The sequence below is a fragment of the Pseudopodoces humilis genome, chromosome 1 (assembly GCF_049639895.1).
Source record: "Pseudopodoces humilis isolate 2021_Gansu_Grassland_sample_001 chromosome 1, ASM4963989v1, whole genome shotgun sequence".
NCBI classification, from domain to species: Eukaryota; Metazoa; Chordata; class Aves; order Passeriformes; family Paridae; genus Pseudopodoces; species Pseudopodoces humilis.
The window spans coordinates 116224313-116252164 of record NC_142200.1 but is presented as its reverse complement, the minus strand read 5'-3'; the positions used below and the strand labels follow the sequence as shown (position 1 = coordinate 116252164).

At 36.9% G+C, this 27852-nt stretch overlaps 1 protein-coding gene across 8 annotated transcripts in view; it reads right to left on the bottom strand.

The window, feature by feature from the left end:
• TBC1D5 (TBC1 domain family member 5) overlaps positions 1-27852 on the bottom strand; it is a 315390-nt gene that overhangs the window by 249963 nt on the left and 37575 nt on the right. Inside the window, exon 3 of one of the 8 annotated variants that reach the window (XM_088054565.1) lies at positions 20649-20760. The exons of 6 other annotated variants lie outside the window; for them this stretch is intronic. The gene's annotated coding sequence lies outside the window, so the exon portion shown is untranslated. Of the gene's footprint in view, positions 1-20648; positions 20761-27852 lie in introns of those variants that run through there. One more of the 8 variants, XM_088054562.1, reaches the window with a different exon arrangement.

Below are 27852 nucleotides of genomic sequence, written 5' to 3'. Positions count from 1 at the left end.
GTAGCTTTGCATTAAGGTCAAGCAGTGTCAACCAATTACTGTTGTTGGAAAAGTCCTACTTCCTTAATACTCAAAGAAACCACGGTATATAGTGAATTATTTTAATAGGCAAACTGAACACTGTTTATCCAAAGTACATTTCAACCATAAAAATATACTTTAAGGGTTTCTATCAACAATCAATTATACTACTATTTATTATCATAGCAGCATTAAGCATGATCCTTTGTCTGCTTAAATGCCAGCCTTAAAAAATATACATCTATTTTAGCATATTCAGCAACATTCTGTTCTGAGCTCATAATAAAGGAAAGTAACAAAAATTAAGTGACCTATAAAGCAAACTGAAAGGTAAAAGATAAAACACTGAATTTTAAAGAGACAGCAGCAATTGGTATAAATATACTGGCTTCTGTTCTCATTCTTTAGTGGTGGGCAAGAGGGCTCAGCTTATATGACAGACCTGAAAAAAAATCCACCCTGCTTTCACTGCTCCTAATTTTGTAGTTTTATTTTAGGGTGAAATTCTCCACCTTGTGATATACAAGAAGAGGAAGTAGTCACACACAAATGCATTAAGCACCAAGAAAAGGCTACTCATAGGTCATCCTACCCAATACCAAAGTCACAGTCATTCAGGATAAAAGGATTTCCTTAACACATTTTGATGTAACAACCCAAGATAGAGTCTCCCTTGTCCTACCTCAATCTTTTACCTGACCCATTTTAATGGCCTGCAGTTCAAAAGGCTACAATGATGATTTTACTATGTAATCACCTCTAATTTTACATTTCAGAGAAACAAAATTTTGTATCTCATTTCCTTTTGGAATTGATCTGTTTATTGCCATTCCACCATTCCACCCGGTATATAAGCTGTGAGAAAGGAATACAATATTCTGATGGTAACCTTTGAAATCTTACTGCTGTGAGCCTAACTGAGCCTTTCTGAAGTTACAAAACACACAAAAGCAAAGAAAATTTCTTTTACACATCCTGTCAGCTTGTCTCACTGGGAAAAAAGTTTTTATCCATGTCCCGCATCAGTGATCAATGAGACCTACAGTGATACAAGACACACATGCCATTGCTACAAACAAGGAGAGGAAATATAGTAACAAAAGGAATGGAAAAACAAACAAACAAACAAACAAAAAACAACATGAAAAGTCATGCCGAAAATTATGGAGAAAAACATAACAAAGTAGCATCTATTGTCTCATTATTTCTAAAAGATCAGAATAGAGGAAATCAAAAAAAGTAGAAAAATAACCAATCAACCAAACTTAGAACAAGTCCTCTCCAGTCTTCCCCCAGGGTGCCTAAGTCTTACTTTCAAATTACATTCTACCAGTGAAAACTGAAAACATTCTAGAACCCAGTGTTGCACAAACAAATTTCAAGAAGAAAATAAAAGAAGCTAGAGAAAAAAAATACTGATTCTTTCAAATTCATCTGAGTGACTTCACTGCTAACTGGGTTCATGGATGGGAGATAACAGTAGATGTGATACAAACTTTAGATTAGAGAGATTTTGTACATTTTCTGCATTGTTGATGCAGAAATGTTGACGCATATAACAAAATACTGTCCAGACATAATCATTAGAAGCTGGACGCAAAAACTATTGAAATTAGAGAGCAATTGTTCAAAAAAAGATATTTTTAACTGCTCTCTAAAACCATATACATATATTACAAATGTTACTCAGAGACATTTGTTCCACCTGGTTTTATCTGGCATTTTTAGAACAATCCTATTGACTCCAGGTAAGTATTTTTAAAACCAGAAGACAATAGAATACTGGTAGAAACTAGCAGCACCTCAAAGGAAAGATTTTGAAATACTTTTGAAAAATAGAAGATATGGTCAGAAATCAATAAAGACAAATCAAAAGTGGTACATTTAAGAAAGGTTTATAGATATGAACACAAAATGGACCAGCAGTAAACCATTACACAGGGTATCAATGAATAGAAAAGATTACAAATCAAAAGAGTAAATTTTTAGAAGACCGCCTTTCTTTGTCCTGGCTTCTTCAGCCACTTCATGGATAGCTCTTAATAATTCCTTAACTGTTGTCCTGTAATAGCAATCAAAAAATGTTTGAAAAATGAAAGTGACATGCTAATCCACAGCTCTCCTGTGAATGAGAGAACAATCTTCAGCTTTAAGGGACATGCCATTTGAGTATAATGGATCAGAAGAAACAGATCTTCTGTATGGATGAATGACAACAGGGAGAATAAACTCTGCTTTTCTAGATCCACCAGCTCTACTGGATAACACCAGCCAGCAGTGGGAGATATGGAGGTGGGTTGTAAGATAAGGAACAGGCTAGAGGCAAGAGCTGTTATAATTATAGCGGGGAACACAGAATTTGTTAAAGGAAGTCTACTGTATAATTACATTTGAAAATTTAGCAAGATGCCCAGAGGCTGGCTTGCAGCTGTCAGGAACTAGTAACACTGGAGTTCTGCTCAGGAGAAAACCACTACTGCACAGAAGCACACCTCCACCTCCCTGTAGCTGAGCTGACTTTCATAAGGCTAAGGAATGACTTCAGCTAAAAGTAGTAAGATTACACAATACATGACATTATACCTATTCTCAGTAAAAAGTGCTCAGAGACTGGGCATTATTTTAAAGGCAATTAAATGGTTTTGATACTACATTAAATATATTTTTTGAATGAGCGTTAATGACAGTACTTTTTAAAATTGCATCTTTAATAATAATTAAATTCTGATGGTTTTTAATGATATTAATTCATAACCAAACTAACCTCATCTCTGCATATAAAGTCATAGTTTTCTCCTTGGCCTATTTGGACCAATAAAATGAAAACAAATGAGTGAAATGCAGATGAAATGCAAGAATAAAAATAAATCTGTATACTTGTTTCTTCCTTGGATTTAGAGCTGAAGAGATGTTGCTGCTGAGAATAAAGTAGTAAACTACAAACACACAAAGTGGTAATCTGCAGAAAAAGTATCAAGTATGAAATATGATTAATCCATTATTGAAAAAAATTAAAAAGTAGGATTTAACAATTTAAAAATGGCTTATTTTATGCAAAGTTATTGATTCTACTTTAAAGTTATTGATTCTACTTTTTTAGTATATTCTGCTAATTCACATATTAGCAAATGAAGTGCTGTGCATGCTGGAAAACATCACCAACTGTATTAGTGGTGTTTATGTATAATAGATCTGGATTAAAAAATTGACCAAGAATCATACTACAAAATAAATTTGACCACATAAAATTATGTTGTCATAATAACACCACACAAGAAAACAAAAAAGCTCTGGAAAACAGAGTCCACAAGCCTACAGCACAAGTTTAAACCAAAACTTACGGTAGAATTATTTCTAAATGCTGTTAACAACTGCTTCTTTTATTTGAGATCTAGGCCTCTGTAAGAAATTTAAGTATATTTGTCTAATTGGCATTATGTAAAGAGAGAAAACTGATGTAATTTCAGCTTTATTGAACTGCTACTGCTTCTAAATTGAAGAAAGTGCATACATCCTCTAATCATGTCTAAGTGTTCAATTCAGAAGTGTAGAGAGCTCATCAACTAGTCCACATTTGCTCCATTAGCCTAAAGATATCCTAGTTTGATGCCCCATTATTAAAATATTATTTATTTATATTATTGATATAAATACTTCATATGTCTTTGCTACAGGAAGGTAGAAATATTATCTAAGTATAGGCTTTGCTCACTTAGAAAAGTGTTCTCAAGATAAGACTGAACAAAAAGTTCCTTTCTGTGCATCAAGTCTACCTTTTGCTCAGTGTCACAGGACTGCAGCAGGACTACGATTTGCTATCTACATTTTGTTTAGAGAAAGGGGAGGAAAACAGAAAAGAAACCAGTTATTTTATACAAATTTCTCCTGTTTTTTTTTTTTCTCCCACTTTTCATGCTACAAAGATGGACCTCTGACAGATAATAATTTCAATAAAAGAGATTCCTAATGAATACATTGAGCTTTAGTTTTGTTTGACTTTTACAGAAAACTAATCTTTATAATTTAACACATTCCTTTGCTTTAATTTCAAAATTAAAATACAGTCACTTGAAAAATTCGAGTCTTTGAAAGGCATATAGATTAAACCTAAGTACTGGGGTTTTGTTCATGAGAAATTAAAACTCATTTTGAAAGAAATTTCAGGAGTACAATACTGATTTCACACAGTGACCCACTTTTTATTTCAATTTTTTTTTTTTCCAGGATGGTCTAATTACAAGTATTCTGAGGCTTGGTCAATTCTGGTTGCACAGATATTGCAAATATAAAAGAAAAATATCAGGCTTCATATTGATTTCTTCTACCTCAAGCATAAGTTTCCTGTGTTGACTTTTGTCATATTCATCTATACTACATTATATAACACAGCTTTAAGGACTGCAAGGATGCTTTCAGGAATGTACAGAGAAGAACTCATTCTTTCATCTAAAATACAGAAGTAGTAGAAGTAGTAGAAGAACAAAAGCATTTTCATGCAACAGCTACCTTTATGTATCAACAATTCCACAGTAAAATATAAGAAAACAAACTATACTACATTGCTGATTGTTGCATATTCCTGTTGTTATATCTGGACTAAAGAAAAACCTTTAAACTTCTGAATATGGATTTTTGAAAGAAAAAGAACATCTTAAATGGAATTCTGTAGGTTCTAGTATGTAAGCACAAAAATCCATAAATCTAGGGGGCACTTTTATCTTTTTTTAACAGGAAAAAAGCACCCAAAAATAAAAACAAAACTTAAAAATGAAAAGTCAGTGTGATCTTCTTTGCTGATACATAATGCAAAATGAACACAGCTCAAACTTGTAGAAAACACACATTTTTCAATATATAAACCTTTTCAGCACAAAACTTTGTATGGAAATAAAATTTTCCAGTACAATTGAAAAGTGCTAGTTTCCCCGTCTGTCTGTCCTTTCATTGTAGCTCTACTTCTGCAACAGGAGGTTCCCATCATCACAAGCGTGGTGTGAATTCCATATGGTTGTAACTCACAGGAGTGTACAATGCTACACCTTCAATCAAAGGCACCTTGCTGCATCTGTGATAAAACGTTTTTTTTTTTAATCTTCTCCTATCTGTACATACATGTAAGAGATTATCCTGTCCTGTAGATTAAAACTCTTCCAAGAAAGACTATTGTCCAGTTTTATGTTTTAGCTAAAGAGATGTGATTTCTGTTGATCCTATCACTAGATGTATCCATAACATATGATAATTTGTGTTTTCAGCCTTTCTTATTTGCACTTACCTATGTATCCGTCCACTGAAGTAGGCAGTCTTCAAAAAACGTTGCAGTGTAACTTTACTAGAGTTTGAACATGTATGACCACTTGTATGAGATTCAGGTTATCCATCCATACAAAGGTAGACTTTTACCATAATGTTACATAAAATGGGAATAAAATAGCCTACTCTTTCTAAACTTGCTTTCAGGTATTTTAAACAGGTTGTTTCTATTCTTTTACTAAAAAAACAAGGGATGTCAAAGAGCATATAAAATTTTCTAAATTAAGGAAAGAAAAACTAGAATGCACATTATATGTAAGTGGTAATAGGCAGAGACAACTTCACTAGGCTGTGACATATGACATCTGGTAGACTATTATCATAATAAATGGGAAAAGTAGGTGAGATTCTGTCAACGGCAAGGTAAGAAGAAATGCATCTTCATCAGAATGACAAACATATCTGCCTTTAACAAACATAGGTCAAACCAAAATCCAGGTATCTATGAATTAAATATTTTCACTTTATTTAACCCCTTTTCTTTTTGATTTTTACAATTTAATTGACGAACATCTACATTTATCCAAGATACATGTTTATGTAATTTAGTTTCATTTTAGTGAGGATAAATTAAACTTACTAATGGCTAAAATATCACAAGAAACAGTCTATTACTTTTTCACACTTTTATAAATAATTTTACCTACACCAAATAGTAATTTAATGATTGTCAAACCACAGTGTAAATACACTGCAACTTCTTTTGGTACAACCATGCAAGCATCACATAAATGTTGAAATAGCTTAATCTCTGCAGCTGACCAGCTGAATGGCAACACCACTAGTCTGGGGGGTCATACTAGGCATTTGACAGCACGTGTGACCTACAAAAAAACTCTCATATAAGAGAAAGAAGAGGGAAATAGTGACTTTCTGAAAGTAGGTCATGTTCCCACAAACCATGTTTCTTATGGTTTATCTTTCTCCATGCTTTATTCTTCAATTCCATTTAATCAGATGAGAATAAATGAAAAGAACCGTCATAAAATTTTTATTCCATGGAGACTGAAAACTCTTATTGAGTGTTTTAAAAAAAACCTTATAATATTGTCTTTTTATTTGTGACTAAAAGCAAGACCTAATTTATACTTGGTCCTTTAAAAACTAGATATATGCCTCCAAAGTAAAATTTCCCAGGTTAAAACAATTTTCTCCACATAAAAATGTAACAGAGGTTTGGAAGTCACCAAGTGAACAGTCACGTCACAAAGCAATGATGGGATTTTCCATCATGGATGGAAGAATCTGGGAAAGTAAATGGAAGAGGGTTTTTCTGGTTTCTTTTCACTTGTTCTTGATACGAAAAAACCTCGAAAAAGCAAATTCCCAAAAGGTACTGAAATATAAAATATTAGAAGAAAGATGGTGGAAGAAAAGGAAGAATATTATTACTGCATTCCTAGATATCCATTTCCTTGATATTGTGTTAGTTTTGCGATCTTTCCAATATCATGCTGGAAAAGACAGTCTGAATGATGGTATTTACTCTTCAACCACTCTCTAGAAATTAATGAGTGATTTGGTCATATATTTTCAGACTTCAGTACAAGCTGATGGCATTAAGATACCAAAGAGATTGATTTGGCAACTATGTCTCTATCTCGTGTGTACTCTTACTTCGTAACTATTGTCTCTTGTAACACATAAATGAGGATGCTTGAAGCATTAGGAAAGAAATCACAAAAATGTTGCAATTTCTGTACACTCTAATAAATGCATGGCAGTTTAAAGCTGATTTAAGGCTGTCTGAGAGGAGATAGATATCCCATTTTGGCCTGGTCACTGCCTTCCTCCAGAAGATAGGCTTCTGCTGTGAAGGAACTTGTGTACAACCTCTTCTGTTCACTGACAAAGAGCTTGAAAACACAAACCTGTCTAAAATTCTTCAAACATAAAAGATGGAGCATGAAGAAAGCTGGAGTAAGGCAGCTAATATGTCCAAAGGAATATATGTTAGGGAAGTGGAGGTTTCCTTTTACACTGGTTGAATGGCTACCCATTTTGTGGGGTTGCAATTCTGTTCTCATAGCAATTTAATTGTTTTTAAATCAAATACTGGAAGCATCTGGATTATAAAATAAATAACTTCTGTTTTTTCTTCAACACAAATTCAAATGAATGCATAGAGACTTGCATAGGAACTTAATGAAGGAGGATGGGGACATCTAACGCTGCATGAAGCTGGAGTGGGGATGTCAGTAAACTAGGGCTCATATTCCACTTTTGAAGCTAGACTCTGACACCCATTCTCCAAAAAGCTGGGCAAGTCAGTCTGCTAGAAGTGGAGAGAATGGCACTTGTACATTGGAAGTTCTGCTTTGCTTTCAGTTGTGTAGCACATTTGTAATAGGAAAATTAGATTACAAAGGGACTTAACACATTGCTCTACCTATTTACAAGACTGAACTTGGCTAAGTGCTTATGGCTCTTCAACTCAGCAATGAAACAAGAAAAAGCAAATAAACAAAATTCAGTAACACTGGTAGTTGGCTTATTACAATTTCAGTTCATAATTCTGTGATTTTAAACTTTGTTCATGCCCAAAACTGAAATAAGAAGAGTATCTACTGAATATTATCATCAACATACACAGCTGCCTAACATTTCATAACTTTGTTAGAGCCTCCTCATAACTAGGTAGGGACTATTTCACAAATCATGTCTTAACTGAAAAACTGCATCAATTTGCTACCCTAATCTGACCATCTTTAGTAACAGAACTGGTATTCAAAACAGCAGCTATACTGAGCTCAAGAAGATTTTATAACTATAATTAAATACAGCAGAATTTAGGAAATTGAGAAATAAGAAAAGTCACAATCACTAACTGTTAGAGATACAAGAGAAACTAAAGTAAGATATAGAATGTGTAATCCAAATATCAAAACAGGTATCTCAGACTTCATCCACAGAATTTATCCAGAATCATTAACACATTACTATTTGATAAATAAAAATATAACCCAATCATTTATGCTAGAAAGCATCAAAGCATCAATGAAAGCTCATCTACCTTTAGCCAAAAAAAACAACTCCATAAACAAAAAACCAGGACATGGCATTTGCCTTATTTGTTGATTCCTTAGTGAAAGCTTACAATTGGAAAGGTAAACTTGAAGAAGCTGGAAATTCAATCACAGTAATATAAATGACCAGTTAATAGCCAAAAAAATAATAGATCTAGTGCAAATTTTACTCTGTGGCATAAAGTTGTTGACAATACATTTCTCAATAAAGAAAAATTGAATTATAGCCTTAGGGTGGTTTAATTTGGTACAAATTTTGAATAATGTTATATACATTTCCAAAGCAGATGCTGAGAGACTCTACAAGGACACTCAGCTCAATCGGAAGCCAGATTAAAGTTCCATCTGGAATGAAACAGTTCCACAGCTCTATTACAATTAGCACAGTCACCAATGTCAGACTCAAAAGTTGGGCAATGTGAAACTCTTTTGCTTCAAAATACAGCTACTAGTCCAGAAAACAAACAAGTGCTCCACACATCTTTAAAACAGACTTTTAAAGTAGTCACAAACTTCTATTTTTGAAGTCAGGATGAAAACTCTTATTATTATGGTAATATGAATCACAAAGACAACCCAGACACAATGATTTTCCATCACCTCTTCCATCGCATGAATTTAGCATTACAAGTCACAAGTGCTCAACTAGCTCCAATACTCAAAATATCAGCAGGCTGAGAATAGCACAGAGTCTATTTGCACAGAATAAAATTCAAGACTGATTTTAAATTGCCCTGGTCTTTGCATTCCCAATTCACAGAGTTCTTGTTATGAAATAAAGCGTTTTCCCAACATGGCATGCTGAAGAGCTGCAGCCTGAAGTGACGCATCTTTAGACAAAATAAGAACCGAATTACCTGTGAGAACCTAATGGCTAAAAGTGAAAGCCTAATTCTTCAGCCAAATATTCACTGTAACCTTGTCTTCTTAGATTTAAACAAAAAACAAATTTCAACACAAGTTTACAAAACAAAGCATCCTTTCAAAGCACAATTCAGTAAGTGATAGTGCTGATACAAAGACAGTAAAAAACACATTAAAGACAGAAAAAATATGCAACATGCCTTAAATTTACTCTTTTACCATTTAAATAAATAATGCACCACACAAATAAGCAAGAAGTTGGAAATCAGATCTTTCATCTTGCATCTCTTTCCCCCCAAATAAATTCACAATGAGCAATACAGACTCTTAAAAAATTACATCTCATTATACATATTTTTATCAAGAACATCTTGGTTAAAGAGCATGTTTATATTTTTCCAGTTCCCAGTTACATTAATCAGCCTGATTTCTACTGCCAAATAACAAGGTGCTAAGTCTGAAAATATCTACAATGACAATATGCAGGTAAAAGTGAAGTTGAGAGATAACCGCAGCCACTGTTCAGTTAGCAGCCTATACTGTTCTGCAATGAAGTAAATTCCAGCTTCCAAAGACAGCAGCAATATTCACAATTTTATATTTAGTACCTTTAATTAGTGTTTAAATACTATCCAATAATGTCCACTTGTGAAATTTAATCTTCTAAATCTTTAGAGAGAAAAATTAACAATCTGGAGCAATGATGCAACTTTGTCCTTAGTCTGAGTCTGTTGTTATTTCTGCAAACAGTGCACAAGAGAACAATTGCCAACACCATGCAGCAGGATGGAGGCGTTTTAGGAGGCATTTAGAAACAGGAAAGACCAGTTGAAATTTAAGTATAGAAGCAAAATATCAAAATTAAGATAATGCAACTTGATCAGTGCCATTGACAGAACATTGGCTTTCTAAGGCAGTGGTCAGCAAGAGTGTCCAAGGCTGCTGACTACACCAGAAAGGGCCAAGGGCATCCACAAACTCCAGCAGTAACGAAACCACAGTGAAATGACCACTGTATTTCAGTTCCACATGTGAACATAGCGGCCCACTACAACAGCCAGTTTCCCTTTTAGTTAACAGATTTTCTGAAAGTTTAACAAATAAAACAGCACCCCAAAGTTAAAATGTTAATTGACAGAAAGTAAAGGATTATAACCGAAACACACGTCTCAAACCCCTGGCTGGGGGCACACCACAAGCCATGGGATTCTTTCCAACAGCATAGGTCTGGGTCACCAGGTAACTGCAGTGACACAGTGTGAAGCACAGGTCTCAAAAGGTTTCTTTAAGAATTACCCTTCTCAATGCTGAGCACATAAAAGCCTTATTGAGACCAGTCACATATATAAGGTTTTTGCAACAATAAGGAGCTATTAACTCATTCCCACAAGTAGCAATCACCTACACTTTCAAACTTCAGCACATTTTATTATGAAGGTCTGTCTGGGCTGCAATGTAAAGATTTCCAAATATAATTCATCATCTGTGTCATGACAGCGTCTCTCATGGCAGAGTCATGAGTTTGCACAGCTCTGGACAAAAATAGTGCAGTAATGGAAGAATCTTCCCTTCCTCTTTCAAACACTCAGCAACCTAACAGTGAGGAAACACAACCAGAAGTAGTTTACTTCTCAGTGTCACACAGCCTGTCCCCAGGCAAGTAATGAAATTACTTGACAAAGGCCAACTACAAGCATATTTAGTTTTGAATCAAGTAAGGGACTAAAAGCACTTAGCAGCATCTCTGAATGATCTCTTTGTAAAAAGAAAAAACATTTATTTTCACTCTTCTGCGTATCTCAACAGCTCTTGACCTATGATGAACTCTCACCTACTTTAAAAGATGTGACACATGTCCCGGTTACTCAAGTAGTGATCTGTGTAATTCTGGCAGAAAACTCGGAACAATTCCCAGCAGTTCCCTGCCTGTGAAATTTCTGAAGTATCATTTCTTTTTCTGCTCCTTCTCGAGAGCTACATGCAGCTGTTTTGAGACTTGCTAAGTGACACAGGCATAGGATTAGCAGGGTTCCAATGAACCATTCTAACTGCCTGTACTTGCCACAACCTTGAAGTAGTTGGACAAAATCACCTCATGGACAAACATCCGGCTAATGTAATCCACTGAAGAGATGGATAAGGGATGGTCAAAAAAACAACTGAAAACACAGTTGTTTGAACTGTGAATCACAGTTCACCAATCTACTCTGTAGCTTAGCAACACTCTTACATTCTTCGTTGATGCTAACCTGGTATTTGGCAGCATCTGCAGAAAAAACACTTATCACCACTTCTGTTAGCTGGAAAACTCTACTCCATTCTAGCAATGACTAAAAGTTACTCAATTATTCATATCTTCATCATCACTCAGCTGCAGCATATTTCAGGATCACTGCATAAAATTCTGGGTTTGAGCTCTCTCTTCTGTGCACTTCCTTGATTTCAGTTAAATAACTACCCAGAGTTCCATGGGGAAGAAAATTTGCTGTGATTAGAAAGACAAAACTCTTCCACATGAAGGACAAAACTTTCTTTGAGATTGGTCCAAGAACACAAACTAAACATTTCTACCAGACAGCAACCACCATCACCAACTTCAAGTCCAAAGTGCTTTTCCTGCTCTTGCTGTCCTAACCATCACAATATTTTTAAACTCTTACCACAAAATTATCTTAATACTTATTCCCTTGAAGCAGACTGATAGAATGCAGGATGGCTGAAGCCTCACCAAACACTACAATGGGGGAGAGATCATCTGACCTCAGCAGAGAGGTAAGATCCCACCTAGTCCACCTCGGTATTACATTTGTCTGCCAACAGCTGCCATGCTCATACTGCCTTCCCTGCTGTTATTAACAGAGCTTTACCCCTCTTTTTATAACATGCACTTCTCACTCTTGTTCCAGAGAAAGCGAAGACTAAAAAGCTGACAATCATCTTCATACATGAATAACTTCTCATTGGTAAATACCTTTACTGTGCTTTCTGGATACCTGCTTGAAATGACAGAGATAATGGATTTGAAAACTGGTCTAACATAGAAGATAAAAAGTTGTACTTATTTTTTTTCCCTTCAGTTCTATTTTCTGTGTTCCATAGCTTGTTAGCCAAAATTGTTTTGAACAGCTGATTGCACTGTTTAAACTGCAGTCTTCCTAAGTCTTAAGGCAGAAATCTAACAAAGTATTGCAGTATATTAGGTATGTATGACCTCCCATTCTTGGATCAAGGCTATTCTTGAAATTTTTTTCCAGATGTACTCATATCACAACTCTTAAAAGAGTTTCCAATAAATACTCTGTAAAGGATTTAAAGCTTAGTAGCTCCATAGTTTATCGTTATTTTCAATAGAAAAAAAAAAGGATTTAATATTTGAGAATGCCTCCTAATTTAATTTTATTGGAGGAGTGCACTACGTAAGTATTTACAGAAGTGATACAACTGTCATTAAATCAGTATTTTAATCACTTTATGCATTCTAGTTCAACAAACCAATGGACATCTTCATCAGCAATTTGGAATTGACACTCATCTTTTTTAAGGAAAACAGGGATACTGTTCTTTACACTGCCTTTACCAAGCAGATTACCTTGACGACATTATTCCATTGTGTAGTACAAAAAGACAGATTACTAATTATTTGTTGGAGGAAAGGTCTTTTATGTCCTATTTTTTTTCTGTACAAGCATGTAAGATGATTAAAGAGCAATCCTAAGGAGACAGAATAATAGAATCACAGAAATATTTAGATTGGAAAAAACCTTTAAGATCATCAAGGCCATTGCCTCTTGTTCTAGTGCTTGTTCCCTGGGACAAGTGAGAGACCTCCACCTGGGTACGACCACCCTTTCAGGTTAGTCGTAGAGAGCAATAAAGTTTCACAAGCTTCCTTTTCTCAAGGTTAAACAACCCAAGCTCCTTCTTCTGCTCATCAGAACTGTGCTCCAGACCAACCTCATTGCCTTGCTCTGGACATGCTTCTCAGTGTCCTTCTTGTACTCATGGGGCCAGAACTGGACACAGGACTCAAGATGTGGCCTCATCAGTGCCCAGTAGAGGGGAACAATCACTGCCCTCATCCTGCTGGCCACACCATTGCTGATACAGGCCTGGATGCCAATGGCCTTTTTCGCCACCTGGGCACACATTGGCTCATGATCAGCTGCAGTAAATCAGCATCCCCAGGTCCTTTTCCTCCAGGCAGCTTTCCAGCCACTCTGCCCCAGCCTGTAGCACTGCCTGGGTTGATGTGACTCAGGGGCAGGGCTTGGAACTTGGCCTTGTTGAACCTCAGACCATTGGCCTTGGCCCATTGATCCAGCCTGTCCAGATCCCTCTGTGCAGGCTTCCTACCCTCCAGCAGATCAACATTCCTGCCCCCCAACATGGTGTCAGCTGCAAAATGACCACAGGTGCACTTGATCATGTCATCCATATCATTGATGAAAATATTAAACAGGGCTGGTCTCAGTACTGAGCCCTGGAGAGCACCACTTTTAACTGGCTGCCAGCTGGCAACTCCCTTCACCACCAGTTTCTGGGTTCATCCCTCCCTCTCTCCCTCCATCCTAACAAATAGTACACTCATCCAAGCTATGAGCAGCCAGTTTCTCCAAGAGAATGCTACAGGAAACACTGGCCAAGCCATGACTCATGTCCAGGCAGACATTCACAGCCTTTTGCTCATCCAGTAAATGGATCACCATGCCATTAGACATCAGGTTAGATAAACAGGAACCTGCCTTTCATAAGCCCATACTGGCTGGGCCTGATCCTGCAGTTCTTCTGTACATGCCATGTGATGGCACTTAGGATGATCTGCTCCATGATCTTCCCCAGCACCTGTCAAGCTGACAGGCCTTTAGTTCCCCAGATCCTCCTTTTGATCCTTCTTGTAGACAGGCTTCACACTTGCAAAGCTGCAGTCAACTGGGACATCCCCAGTGAGCCAGAGCTTCTGGTAAATGCATGAAAGTACTTTGTGAACATTTCAGCCAGCTCCCTCACTACTTTGGGTGGATCCCATCCATCCCCATAGACCTGCATGTTTCTAAGTGGTGTAGCAGATCACTGAGCACTTCCCCTGGGAGTATGGAAACTTCATGTTGGTCCCTGTTCCTGTTTTCCAGCTCAGGGGGCTGGGTACCTGGAGGACAGCAGGTCTTTCTTTTAAATATTGCAACAAAGAAGATATTACGTACCTCAGCCTTTTCCTTATTCTTTGTCACTATATTTCCTCCACATCCAATAAAGGATGGAGATTGTCCTCAATCCTCCTTTTGTTGCTAATGTATTTACAGAAACTTTTTTCTTTTACAGCAGTGGCCAGATTAAGTTATGGTTGGGCTTTGGCCCTTCCTGCATTCTCCCTTTATAACCTCACAACTCTCTTGTTGTCCTGAGCTGCCTGCCCCTTCATCCAAAGCTGAAACACTTATTTTTTATTTTTTTTATTAGGGCATAAAATTAGAGAATGGGATAACTGAACAAAGTTACTAAGTGGCATTTGCAAAACAAACAAAAGGAGTTATTTCTTCACCTAGTTAAAAGTCAATCCACAGAACTGTTTGCCATGGGACATTAAAATTTTACAGAGGATCAAAAAGTGACCTAATTTTTGGAGGAGAGAAAAAAATGAGGGATGAAAAACAACACCACCAAAAAATAATAACATACACACAAAAAACTCACAAGCTCCAAACAACACAGCTTCAAGTTGATAGGTGAAAAGACACCATTGCTGATTCTCCTCAGCAAAAGCTTCCAGATCTCCAAAAGGCAGAGTAGTGTATGTGGGAAATAATGCCACAGACTCCTCAAACTCCTAAGCAAACCTTCTAAGAATTTTTTATTGGACAGGCTAGAGAAAGGAGACTAGAAGTGTGTGTGGTCTGAATGACTCTGGTTGTCATATGCCTCACTGCTAAAGGTTTAAGGAAAAAACAGGCAAAAACATGGAAATAGTCTGCTTAATTACTTATTCAGCATTTATAGACTCTGACAATCTCTCAGATGGATTTGAAATAACTTACCTATTTTTTAAAAGTTTTGGTTGTGACACTTCAACAACTTTGAATGTTGTAAAATAACAGGAGAAGCAGAAAGACTTGTTCTATTTTAGAACAGAATAGAAATATTTTCTGACAATAAAATTTACCTTTTTTTTGAAGCAGAGTTACCAGTTCAGTTTATTATAAATTTCTCATTAAAGAAGTTAATTTTGGTTTTGAAATGCATTTTTTGTCCTACCCATTTTAACATGTATGTTAAAAACCCAACATATCACTATCTTTGTGCACTTAACTCAGTGTGAACTGAAGATGAATTTGAAAAGTTGTAAAAATAAATTAATTGGGTTTTTTCATGCAAAATTTAAAAAATATTAATTTTGTACATGTAAACAATATGTACATATCTTTGTACATGTAACTAAAGATTCAGAAATGTACTTACTGTGTTTAATAATAAATAAATACAAAATTACTACAGTAAAATATTTTTTGAAAACCAAATTTACTACAGACACCACCTTTTCCTTGGGAACATTAGGAAAGTAAAAAATTGACAATTAATGTCCATGTAAGTCTTTATGTTCAAATCATGAATAAATTGCTGATTCAAGCTGCAGGAATAATTCCAGATTTTCTGTTACTATCGGATATACTATGCTTACAGAAATACCTGCAAATAATAATTGAATTATAATAATATAAATCAGCTCCTACAGCCTGCATTTCTATACTGTCATCATTGGCTGCAAATAACAGCAAAATAACCTTCCAGGAAAAAGCAAAAAATCCTGTCTCCACAGACAGCAAGTACCCCTTGACAGAGATTTGTATGTTTTTCTGGCACCTAGTTTCTACTTGCTGAAGTTGGAACAGATGTATTCATGGAGCTCTCCTAAGTTCACAGACGTAGAGCTGAAATTCTGCAGATCTCTGTATTGAAGTTATCTGGGGGAGCAAGGTGACTGTGCTTGTATTTTTCACCTGATTCCTTCCTCACCTACAAAAGCACAATGAAAAAAAAAACCAAGTCTGCCTGAACAAGATTTAAAACAAGAAAACAAAGCTCTTTTAATTTTCATTTTAGTCAGCATGGTCACTTCTCTGATTGTACCTGAATTATCCATCTGCATCAAAATACCACCACTTCCTATGACAAAGTTTTCACTTGAAATTCCAAGCTGGGACCCATTAACGAAAAAATGGAAATCAATATTAAAAAAAAACACTTGAATTGTTTACCTTCCAAGGATTGGAGTTCTATGTTGTACTGACCCTGAATATTCAGAATTCAATGTTATTTGGATGGATGATGTTAGGAAGGTAATTGAGAACATACTGAAAACTTACCATGTAACTGTTAAGTTACAGCACTCAACATTTACAAGCCTTTTAGCATTACGTGTTAAGATGTGTTAAGATGCATTCATTCACCTGTAACAGACATGAAAGAGAATCTCAACAGCTTTAAGCTGACTACTTTGCATTATTTTAATACAAATGCAATTTTAAACCTTTGCAGTTCTTTCCCCAAGATGAGCAGAAATAGAACGTGTTAAGTGCTTGAACAATCAGGCGCTCCCTCCTCCCCATCCTTCAGACCACACACAAACTTTGAGCTCAACTTTCTGAAACTCTTTTCTGAGATGACAGTCTAGAATCTTGCAAGCAATGCATATAGTATGGCATTGTATTTTATCACCTTTTCAGTTTAGAAAGACAAATATTCTCAGGATAGGCCTGGTTCTTCTGTCTGAGAGAAAAGGGTGTCCAGACTGCAGCTATACGAGATGGTGACTAACAGTGTAATTCTCATTGAAGTGATATAAAGAAACAGCTGCCTTCCACTAACCCATCTCAGCTCTTTATTTCTTCACCTTTTACCTCACTTTCAGTTCTTCTCTAAAAGCAGCCTGAATCTTTCCAACAGTCTTCTTCCTTCCCTCTTTAAAAATCACTTCACTTTTCTTTCTTAATCTTTTCTGCAGTCCTTCAACTACTTTTCTCTGCTTTAATCTGTTAGTGCAAGTGTTGCATGCACCATGTACGATCTGTATATGTAATCATGTTTTTAAACTAAGACCTTTTGAGTAAAAGCAGTAGAAAAGTTTAAGTGAAAAAGTCAACCGATATTCAAGTTAGTCTCCTCTGTATCTTCAGCACTACCTGAAACATAATCCTCAAAAACAGAGGATCAGTACTAGTTTTCATGTTACTAGAAACAACTGCTATGCAGAAAGATGAAAGCAAGTGAGTTTTTCAAAGGCACATTTACACTTACAGACACATCACCCCTCATCCTGTTCCTCAGTGGTTTCATCAACCATACCCGAATGTACATTATGTCAATAAAATTCTACATATATCATTGATTTTGCCTATTACATGCATGCAATGAAAAAGGAACTTAACAAATGGAGGAAGGGGTGACTGAGAAAAGTAATTCTCTTTCCAACCTGAGGAAACTTTAGACAAATTTGCCTTTGATAATCGACTGAACAAGCTGCACTGCAAGCATCAAGGGATGGTGCAGGGATATCTAGCAGGTGCTGCAGTTTATCACAAAACCGTCTAAAATAATTGGAAGTGACAACCAGCACTACCACAAATGATTTATTAGTCTTTCACTCAGCTTTTCAGCTTCCTCAGGGCCAGAATAAATAATTTACCAACTCTGTATCTTCCAATCATTAATTCTTCCCTGTGCATCCAAACTACATTTAACTCTGCTGGGTTCAGTGGAATTAAAAACACAATATGAAGACATTTTCCCCCCCAAGTATAGTATTATCTGACTTTATCTAAAAGTAAAATTGTCAATCAAAATTTGTATCGGTGATAGAAGGGATTAGAGCTAGCAACTAAAGTTAAGTTACAAAATATCTGCAGAATAAAATGAAAGCAAAACTGAAGAGAGATCAACAATGAAACACTCCCAGGAGGTCAGGCATATTCTCAAGATATAAAGTACTGATAGTGTCTGAAGATACTGATGAGCATTGTTTTCCTGATCCATAAACTAACATTAGTTACAGACAAACGTCTTACATGTCCAACATGCTAAATGCAGGATGAAAACACTGAATAGGAAACACTTAGAAAATAAATGAAAAAGAATATGTATGCAAAATGGAAGGATTAACTATGAACAGAATGATTCTGTAAGAAGTCAATAATTTCTGAGAAAATACTCTAAAGATACGAGATTTACTAATGCCCTTGTGTTCATATCACAAAAAAGGAATTAAAAAAAAAAAAAAGACTATTGTACAAGGCAGAATTAGAAAACAGGAGTATAAAATCGCATAAAACCAAAGTACATTTTCAAATTTAAAAGAGAATATATAAGGTACCATATTTGTATTAATTATGTAGAGAAAACATAGAGAAAACAAAATCACACCCTAAATCCATTTTTGATGTCAGAGAGTCTTCTCTCATTAAATCAGCATCCATGATTAAAACCAAGATCATTTTTGGTACATAATGTATTGCATTGTTAGAGCAGCATCTGTTTGTTGCACAGCAACACATTTTTCAGCTTTAAGAAACTGTACTGACATAGAAGAAACAACCTAGACTTTGAAGATATAAAAATATATTTACTTCCAAACCCATTTTGTACTAAAGGGGTTAATAACATTAATATGCTAATATTCTGCATTCCAAGAGGAGGCTTCAAGCTGTTGGAAACATACAGAAGAAGAATTTCATGGTACTAACAGCTTTCTTTCTGTCCTATGGGACTGAGACAACTCAAACTTTTAAGTGCTTACAAGAAAAGCTCTGTAAAGCTATGAAGGCTAATCAATAGGGCTTTCACCAAGTGATAATACAGTCTGAAATAAAATAAATTGGCCATAACAAAAATGCCTTACCCTTTTTCTCAACATTAATCTCAATACAGAGAAAAGTACAGTATGAACTACAAGTCCAAAATAGCTGACATAAAAATATGTTTTCACACTGCTTTTAACAACACAAAAAATTCTAACAAACACAGGAAATGCAAGACAATTTATTTGAAAGCATTTATTTTATGTATTTCTCAAATGTCAATTATCCTTTTTAGTAAGACTAAAACCTGTACTCCTACTTTTACTCTGTAGTAGGGTATTTCCCTTCCTCATTTAAAATGCAAAATCTTTTGCAACCAACCATGCAGAAGGTGAACTCAACCTCCCAAAATTTTCAAGAGAATGACACTGTTATAAGGGCTGAGCAATTTAATCTCCATGATGTGATGTTCTAAAACAAACCAAAATATTTTTAAAAATGCAATACCGTAAATAAAGCAAAACTTGGAGAAACTAAATCACAGGCCAGCTATTAGTATCTATGCTTTCCTTGCAAGCTGGGCCAAAAACACCTTCAAAAATCTTAGGTCGCCGTAGACAGAGGGAAAGTACTCTGGGAAGCCTACCAAAGATAAAAATACACTTGATCCCAGCATCAAATCATTAAGCCAAAACTCATTTGCCATTGAAGTCAGTTATCTAGGTTCATAAGAAAGCATTTATTGTTGTCAAGTTTAAAAACAAACAAACAAATAAAGGAATTACAAAGTAAGCTGTCTGTTCCTTATAGAGTACAGACCTGGGTCCTATAAATGGACAGATCCAGGAAGCTGTTTTGTCATCTAACTTTTGATGCCAACTAGTTATGGCATCATTCTGAACAAGTTCAAGGACTTTTTGACTTGGAGAAAAATGGATTTGGACATCAATTCCCTTAATAAAGAGTCCTGAATGCAAGTACACAATGAAGTTTTATTTCTCTACAGGTCTCTTTACATATTCATAAAAAAACCAAACAAATGCAAACCAAAAAAGCCCTACATAAAACTCTGTGGAGTCTGTTCATACTCTTAGGCAAAAGTGTTTGGAAGTGACAGCTGGTCACAGAAAATAATAGGCTAATCAGAGGCTGAAGTAATTCCGGCAACAGGATTCAATATTTGATCTTTTTCTGATTAAAGTGCAATTATAGCTATTGATATGATCGTAGAGTCTCAAAATGACCTCTCTCACACAAAAATGATTTAGTATTGTTTTAAGTAGACTTCCTTCAAAGGTTAAATAAAAAATTGCCTGAGATTAAAAAATGAGGGTGAGAAGGATCAAGCTCAAGGAGGAGAATAAATCAGCCTTAATATATGCAATTTAAAAGTTTCACCGAAATTTTTGCTGCCTCTAGAAGAATACAAAGTGTACAAGAAATTCTCATACATGGCTCTCAGCATATAAGAAACTGCCTGCATTTCTGCAATTAAGAAGAAACAACTAACTGCTCCTATAGTCAATAACGCCTGCTTTAAAGAAATGTTCCTAAGCGAGTACTGGGTAAATTCATATTGGTATTTATCCCAAAAGAAGTATCATGTTGGCAAATGTCAGTTTTGACAAAACATCCTCACCTAAGGCATAGGTTCACAGATTTCCTCAGTCACTCTTGGTGTGATTTTTCACCTCCATCAATCTAGTTTCCTCACTTTTTTCATCACAGCTATTTGTACATTCTGACAAAACCTTGAGGAAGAAGAAAGAAACACTCAGTTTTATCTGTACTTACCATTCAGTAAATCTGTCATTTCCACTTTATCAAAAGGAAGTGAGGCAGAGAAGGGCCACAGCGCGTATGTGGTGGTGAGTTAAGGACTGAACTTGTCATCTCCCAATTCCCACAGCAACACTTTCTGAGGTATACAAATCAACAGTGCATCCATCATTACCATTTTGGCAGAAAGCATAGGTTCAACCTCCAAGATTCTCCGGAGCTGCATTTTAATCTGAGCTATCATAAACCTTTTTATGTCCACTACCACATAACACCCAGCAAACCTACAAGGTATGAAAGGCAAGCTCAAGTTATGAATCCTGTTGAGTACATTTCTGAATAGGCATCTTAAACAACACATTTCCAAGAATGAATCACATGAGAGAATTTTACTTAGGAAAAAGCTAATGAGAGCTCTACAATATCTGTAAAAACCCATGTAAGCTATTAAGTACCTGCTAACTTTTTGACCTAAGTCAAGGTTAAAATCCAGTGTCTGGATTATCCCTAGATGTTGAACTGACCTCTGAGACATCTAGTAATTGCCAGAAATGTTCCAAACCTGCAGAATATTCTGGGGAAAAGAAAACAAACACACAAACCAAACCCAAAAGGTTCACTCCCAGGTGCCACTTCAAAGGAAATCAACTACATCAACTTAGAAATACTTGACAAAAAAATTGCAAAAATGGCCCCTTTCCTCCCTTATTTTGAAGAAGGCTACTTTTGTTTTATTTTTAGTTTTAATATTCAAATCACTCAGCTGGTCAGCCCAGTTAAACCAGCAATGTGTAAAAGTCTAATTTTCAAGCCAGAAAATTCATTATCACATCTCAGACATTCAGGTCTATTCTCTTGTAAAGTTTGTTTTTCTTTCCACACATAGTGATCATCCTCAACAACTGAAACGGAAGAAATTGAGAGAAGATAGGAAGTGACATTACATAGGGGAGTATGACATTAGCTCAGACTTTAGCTCAGGAGTCAGCAGGGTTCACTGAAAAAGCTTTAAACTAGATTGGAAGAGGAACATAGCTAGGCTTGACAGACATGAGGTGTGAGAAGGGAAACCTATAGCAACCACCTTAGGAGGCTTAAGAGAGGATACCGTCAGTGAGCACAAGAACCGAAAGCCAAATCCACAACACACCACTAGGGGGTGCCCATTTTCACTACCACTATCAGATTAATATTATGGTATTATTATATTAATATTATGATATTGACACAATCAAATACTTTCTATAAAATGCTGTAAAGCAATGCAAGCAGTATGGGGAATGAACTGGAAGAATTAGAGACCTGTGTGCAGTCAATGGTCTCAATGGGGTTACAGTGACATGGTAGGAGAGCTCCTGACTGGAATGTTGTCATGATGTTGCACACTGTTTAGGAGATGCAGACCACAAAGGTGCTGTGGTGAAGTCACCCTCTGTGTGAGATAACACCTGGAATGCATTCAGCTCTGTCTTGGGATGGATGATGAATGAGTTGAGAGCTTATGGGTTAAGATAAAAGGGCAGAGTGGCACAGGTGACACAGTTTGCTATTTGCTGCAGGACACCTGATCAGGACAAAGGAATTAGACAAAGCCTTCTAGAGGCAGCCTCAAAGGTACAGGCCCTGGTTCTTGTGGGAGTCATAAAATTACCCTGAAATGCACTGAAGAAGCAATGCAGGAAAGCACCAACAGTCTGGGAGGTTCCTGGAAAAGCACTGATGACAACTCTGAGACAGGCAGTGAAGGACCACAAAGAATGGTGTGCTGGCTACTCGGCCTTATACTAACTGACAGGGAATGCCTTATTGGTGATGGAAAGGTTGGAAGCAGCCTTGGTTTCACTGTCAAGAGCAGACGTCAGGAATCTCTGACCCAGAGTGTAAAGGAATGTTGGAAGGAAGGCTTTCCATTGATCAGTAAGGACTGGGTTCAAGAACAACTAGCTAAACTTGACATCAACAAGCCCATGGGCCCTGGCAGGATGCATTCATGAGTCCTGAGAGACCTAGAGAACATCACAGCTAGGCTGCTCATGGTCATCTCTGAAAGGTCATGACCATCAGGAGAAGTGTCTGAAGGCCAGAGGAAAGCAAATGTCACTGTGGTCTTCAAAAAGGACAAGAAGGAGGACCCAGGGAACTACCAGCCAGTCAGCTTCACCTCAGTCCCTGGGAAAGTGATGGAGCCTCATTTTGGAGGCCATCTCTATCCACATGGATGACAAGAAGCTGATCAGGAATAGTCAGTATGGATTCACTGAAGGTAAATCATGCTTGACCAACCTGACTGTCTTCTATAGAGAAACAACGATCTGGGTGGATGAGGGGAGAGCAGTGGGTATTCTCTACCTTGACTTCAGCAAGGCTTTTAACACTGTTTCTCACAATATCCTCAAACTCAGGCAAACTCAGGAAGTGTGGACTGGACGAGTCAACAGTGATGGCAATTGAGAACTGGCTGAACCAGAGGGTCATAATCAATGGGACAGAGTTCAGTTGGAGGGCTGACACTACTGGTGTTCCCAAGGTTCGATACTGGGCCCAGTGTTGTTTAACTTGTTCATCAACTACTTGGATGAAGGGGCAGATGCATCCCCAGCAAGATCACTGATGACACAAAGGTGGGAGAAGTGGCCAATACCACAGAGGGCTGTGCAAACCTTCAGAAGGACTTCAAATGGCTGGAAAGATGGGAAGAGAACTTTCTAAAACTCAACAAAGGCAATGCAGGTTCCTGCACCTGGGGAGGAATAACCATGCAACAGCACAGGCTGTGGGCGAACCTGCTAGAAAGCAGCTCTGCACAGAAGGACCTGGGAGTCCTGGTGGACAGCAAGCTGTCCATGAATCAGCAGTCTGCCCAAGAAGGCCAAGGGAATAGTGATGTGCATTAGAAAAAGAACTGCCAGTATAGCAAGAGAGGTGATCCTGCCCCTCTACTCAGCCCTGGCGAGAACACACCTGGAAGGCTGTACCCAGTTCTGGGCTCCTCTCAGTAAACAAAAAATCATGGAGCTACTCAGGTGGATCCAACAGAAGGTGGCAAAGATGATTAAGGGACTGGAACATTTCTCTAATAAAGAAAAGATGAGAGTATTTGGCCTGTTAACCTCAAGAAGAGATAACTGAGAGCAGACCTCATTAATATACATAAGTATCTGAAGAGAGGGTGTCAAGAGGATAAAGGCAGGCTCTTCTCAGTGGTGCTGAGCAATAAGACAAGAGGCAATGGACAGAAACTGATGCCCAGGAAGTTCCACTTAAACACGAGGAAGAACTTTATTGTGCAAGTGACCAGGTACTGGAACACAGAGGTTATAGAGTCTCCCTCACTGGAGATATTCAAGATTCATCTGGACACAATCCCGTGCCATATGATGACTAGGATGACTCATCCTGAGCAGGAAGATTGGACCAGATGACCCACTGTGGTCCCTTCCAGCCTGGCTCATTCTGCTATTTGAGTAAAGGAGGTTTATTATTAAGTAGTAGAAGCAGGCCTTGTTCATTCTGTCCACATATCTGGGGATATCCAGCCCATCCATGAAATAGGACAGCCATAAGTATATACCAAAAACCAGCATATGCTGTGATCTTTTCAGCATTCTGCTCAAACAAGCATCATGCAAACCACTTCATTTTGCTACTTCATACAGCAAATAAAAGGCACAGTAATTTTGCAGTGAAAAATCACTCTCCATGTAAAGAAATGCCCAGACGTAGGGAGCAACATACTCTCATAATCAGCATAACAAAGGCAGCAGGAGAGAAAGCAACTCAACTTCTAATCACGTTTTAGCTAACAGGTTGGTAGACACAACCATATGGAACAAGTAACGCCTCTTATCTGAATGAATGGAATGCACTTCAGCTGTGTGTTTGCTATTCTTAAATTATTAAGATTATGGGTGCACTATCTACTTGAGAACAATGTAAGAAAGCTAGAACATTGCAACTTCCAAAGCTCAAATACATTCAAAGACAAGGTCTCTAACATGCTTTAACTGTCCAATTCTAAAAACTTCCCAAAGAAAAAAGATAAAACATTAAAATTCAGTTGTAGTTCTAACAACAATATATTTTTAAAACAGAACTGAAGGTAAAAGACTGAAAAAGACTGAATATCAGAAAATGAAACCTTGCATCACAGGGCTTCTGACAATTCTACTATGCTACCCCTTCCTCCTCCAGTCTTCCTTCAATGTATTTAATCATCTGTTAGCAGAAATTTTTGTGGAATTTGCTGTCAAAAAGAAATAGTGAGGATGATCATGTTTTCACAGAAGCAATGTTAATAATGCATGAGGAAATGCAAAATATTTAGTTGCAATTTTCTGAGCTATTTAGCAAAATATTCACTATTCTTTTGCTTCATATAAAGTATTTGGGTAAAAAATAAATCTCTACCCCAAATCCTTTCTACCTAATCAGATAAATTCCTAATACGAATTAAGCAAGTAATTATTCTTTTAACTTAATCCATATATTCTCCCTTTTGAAAAGGCACTATTTTTTCTTACTTTTACCAATCAAATCTCTGAGTAGAACAGTCCCTTGGAAAACACTCCCTACGACTCCCAGCACATTTGCAGGACCTGATCCTCCTTGTGTAGTTTACCCTTGCCAGTATCTGTTAAAGGAACAACACAAGGATCAAGCAGCCCAGAGGTTTTCTGAAGTGTCTAGACCACAAGTTTATTAAGGAGCTGTTGAGGGGAAGACTTTCTGCTGGATCTCATACTTACACACAAGGAATTACAAGTCAGGGATATAAAAGCTGGAGACCACCTTAGCTGCAGTTACGGTAAGATGGTGAAATTTGCATCCTGAGAGGAGGTAAAAAAGAAAAAAGTGGGACCATAAGCCTAGACTTAAGCAGAGGAGAACCTGACCTGTTCAGGGATCTGCTTGGAAGAATCACATGGCAGATGGTTATAGAGAGAATGGTCCAGGAAAACTAAATTGTCAGGTATGTCTTCCTTCAACCTTAACAACAGTACATGCCAAACACCATGAAAAATGAGCAAATGTAGTAGAAGACCTAAATAAACAAGCAGTGACTTGGCAGAACTCAAACACAAAAACAGAGCATACAGGAGATTGGAAGCAGGGACACACAAACTGGGCAGAAGTAGTATGTGAAGGGACGTAGAGATCACAGCAGGGTCCCAAGGACCTCAACAAATCAAATGCCACCACTCTATTCTTCTACTGAAGAATAGCACAAAGGAGGATCCATGGAATTACAAGCTGTGGTCAGCCTCACATCAATCAGCAAAAAGAATTACACCATGTGCCACACTACAGGCTGAGGGCCAAGGATCTGCAGAACTTTGCAGAAGAGAACCCAAGCATTCTAGTGGACACGATGTTGAACACGGGCCAGCAATGAGTACTTACAGCACAAGAGGCCAAGGTCAATCAGAAACGTTTTACTAGAAAGTCAAGGGAGGTGATGCTTCCTCTTTAGACAGCACTGGTGATATCCTTCTGGAGTACTCAATACAGTTTTGGGCTCCCCAGTATAAGAAAGACACAGACTTACTGCAGTGCACCCAGCAGAGGGTCTGAAGTGTATGAAATATGAGCAGATATTGAAAGAGCTGGGACAGTTCAGCCCTAAGAGGAGAATGCTCAGGGGCTTTTATCTATTTCTAGACATTTTTAATGGGAAGGAGTGCAGAAAATTTAGCCTAATTCATTTAAGTGGCAACCAGTCAACAGACAAAAATTAATGTATACAAATACAAGGAAACTAACTAAAAAATATGAAGAATTTATTTTACTTATACGATAATCAAAGACTGGAACAGGTTGTCCAGAACAGCTATGAAGGCTCCACCTTTGCAGATATTCAAAATCCAACCAGACAATCTCCTCTAGAACCTGCTCTAGATGACCCTACAGTGAGATGAGAGGTTGCCTTAGATGATATCTAATGGAGCCTTCTGACCTTATATATTATGTGAATCTGTAATTTGATTTATGGAAAAGCATAAATAGTTTTGCTCAAGTTATTTGCATACAACAACTAGTGTTAAAAATACATAAACACATTTTCAAATATTGTCATGCACATTATTTTTCTGTTGCTTTTTAAGGCTCTGAAAGCATCATGTGAACAAAACACTGTACTTGATACCATGATCTTAATGAAATAATTGCATAAAAATATTTCTTTGACATCAATATATATATTCATATACATTGACACGTATCTTGAATCTAACCAGAGTATGAATTTTGAATACAGAGGGTTTGCACATTCATTCATGTTTCTGTCACCAGAACAGCAGAAGAACTGGAAAGAAATCTTTTGTAGGGAAAAAGATTAGGTAAATGTTGAAAACCAAGTACTTACAAGATGGAAGAACTAATAGGGGTGTATATGAGAAAAACTGCAAGATAAAATTTGAATTCCTGTATGCAGGATGTCAACTAAGCCTTACAAATTGTGCATACATTTTTACCTTAAGACAGCTTTGGAACACTGAAAAAACAATGCATCACAGGGAACTTACTTAAGAAAAGCCCTATCATATTCAGCCAAACAACTAATTTTTTTTCCAACAATACAGGCTTTTTTTCTGCATTAGTTTTTCTGGTGTCTACGAGTTTTCAAAACATTGTTGTACTTTCTGAAGATCAGCAACAGTAGAAATGAGTAAATTAAGAGTTAGAAGTAGCCAAACACATTATAATTTGCAGTCCTGCAGCTGTAAAATACAGAGAGAAACTTGAGAGACAGTAAGTGATTAATATCATTGCATTTCATGTAACTGGCAGCAGTATTGTTCTCACCATTCCTAAGCATTGGGTCTCAGTATTGCTTCGTGACTGCCTCCTTCAACTGTCTTTTTTTCATTCCTTCCTTGAATTGACGCTAATGTAGTAAGATCAGAAAATTAATAAAGATTAAAACTAACATAGCAAAAGAATGCTTGGATATACGAGCAGCAGACTGCACAAAAGTGGTGAAAACACATGGCTAGAGAAAGGGGCTTAGCGAGGCTACCTTCTTCAGTATCTGAAGTGGTTCTCCCAAAGAGTCATCATTATTATGC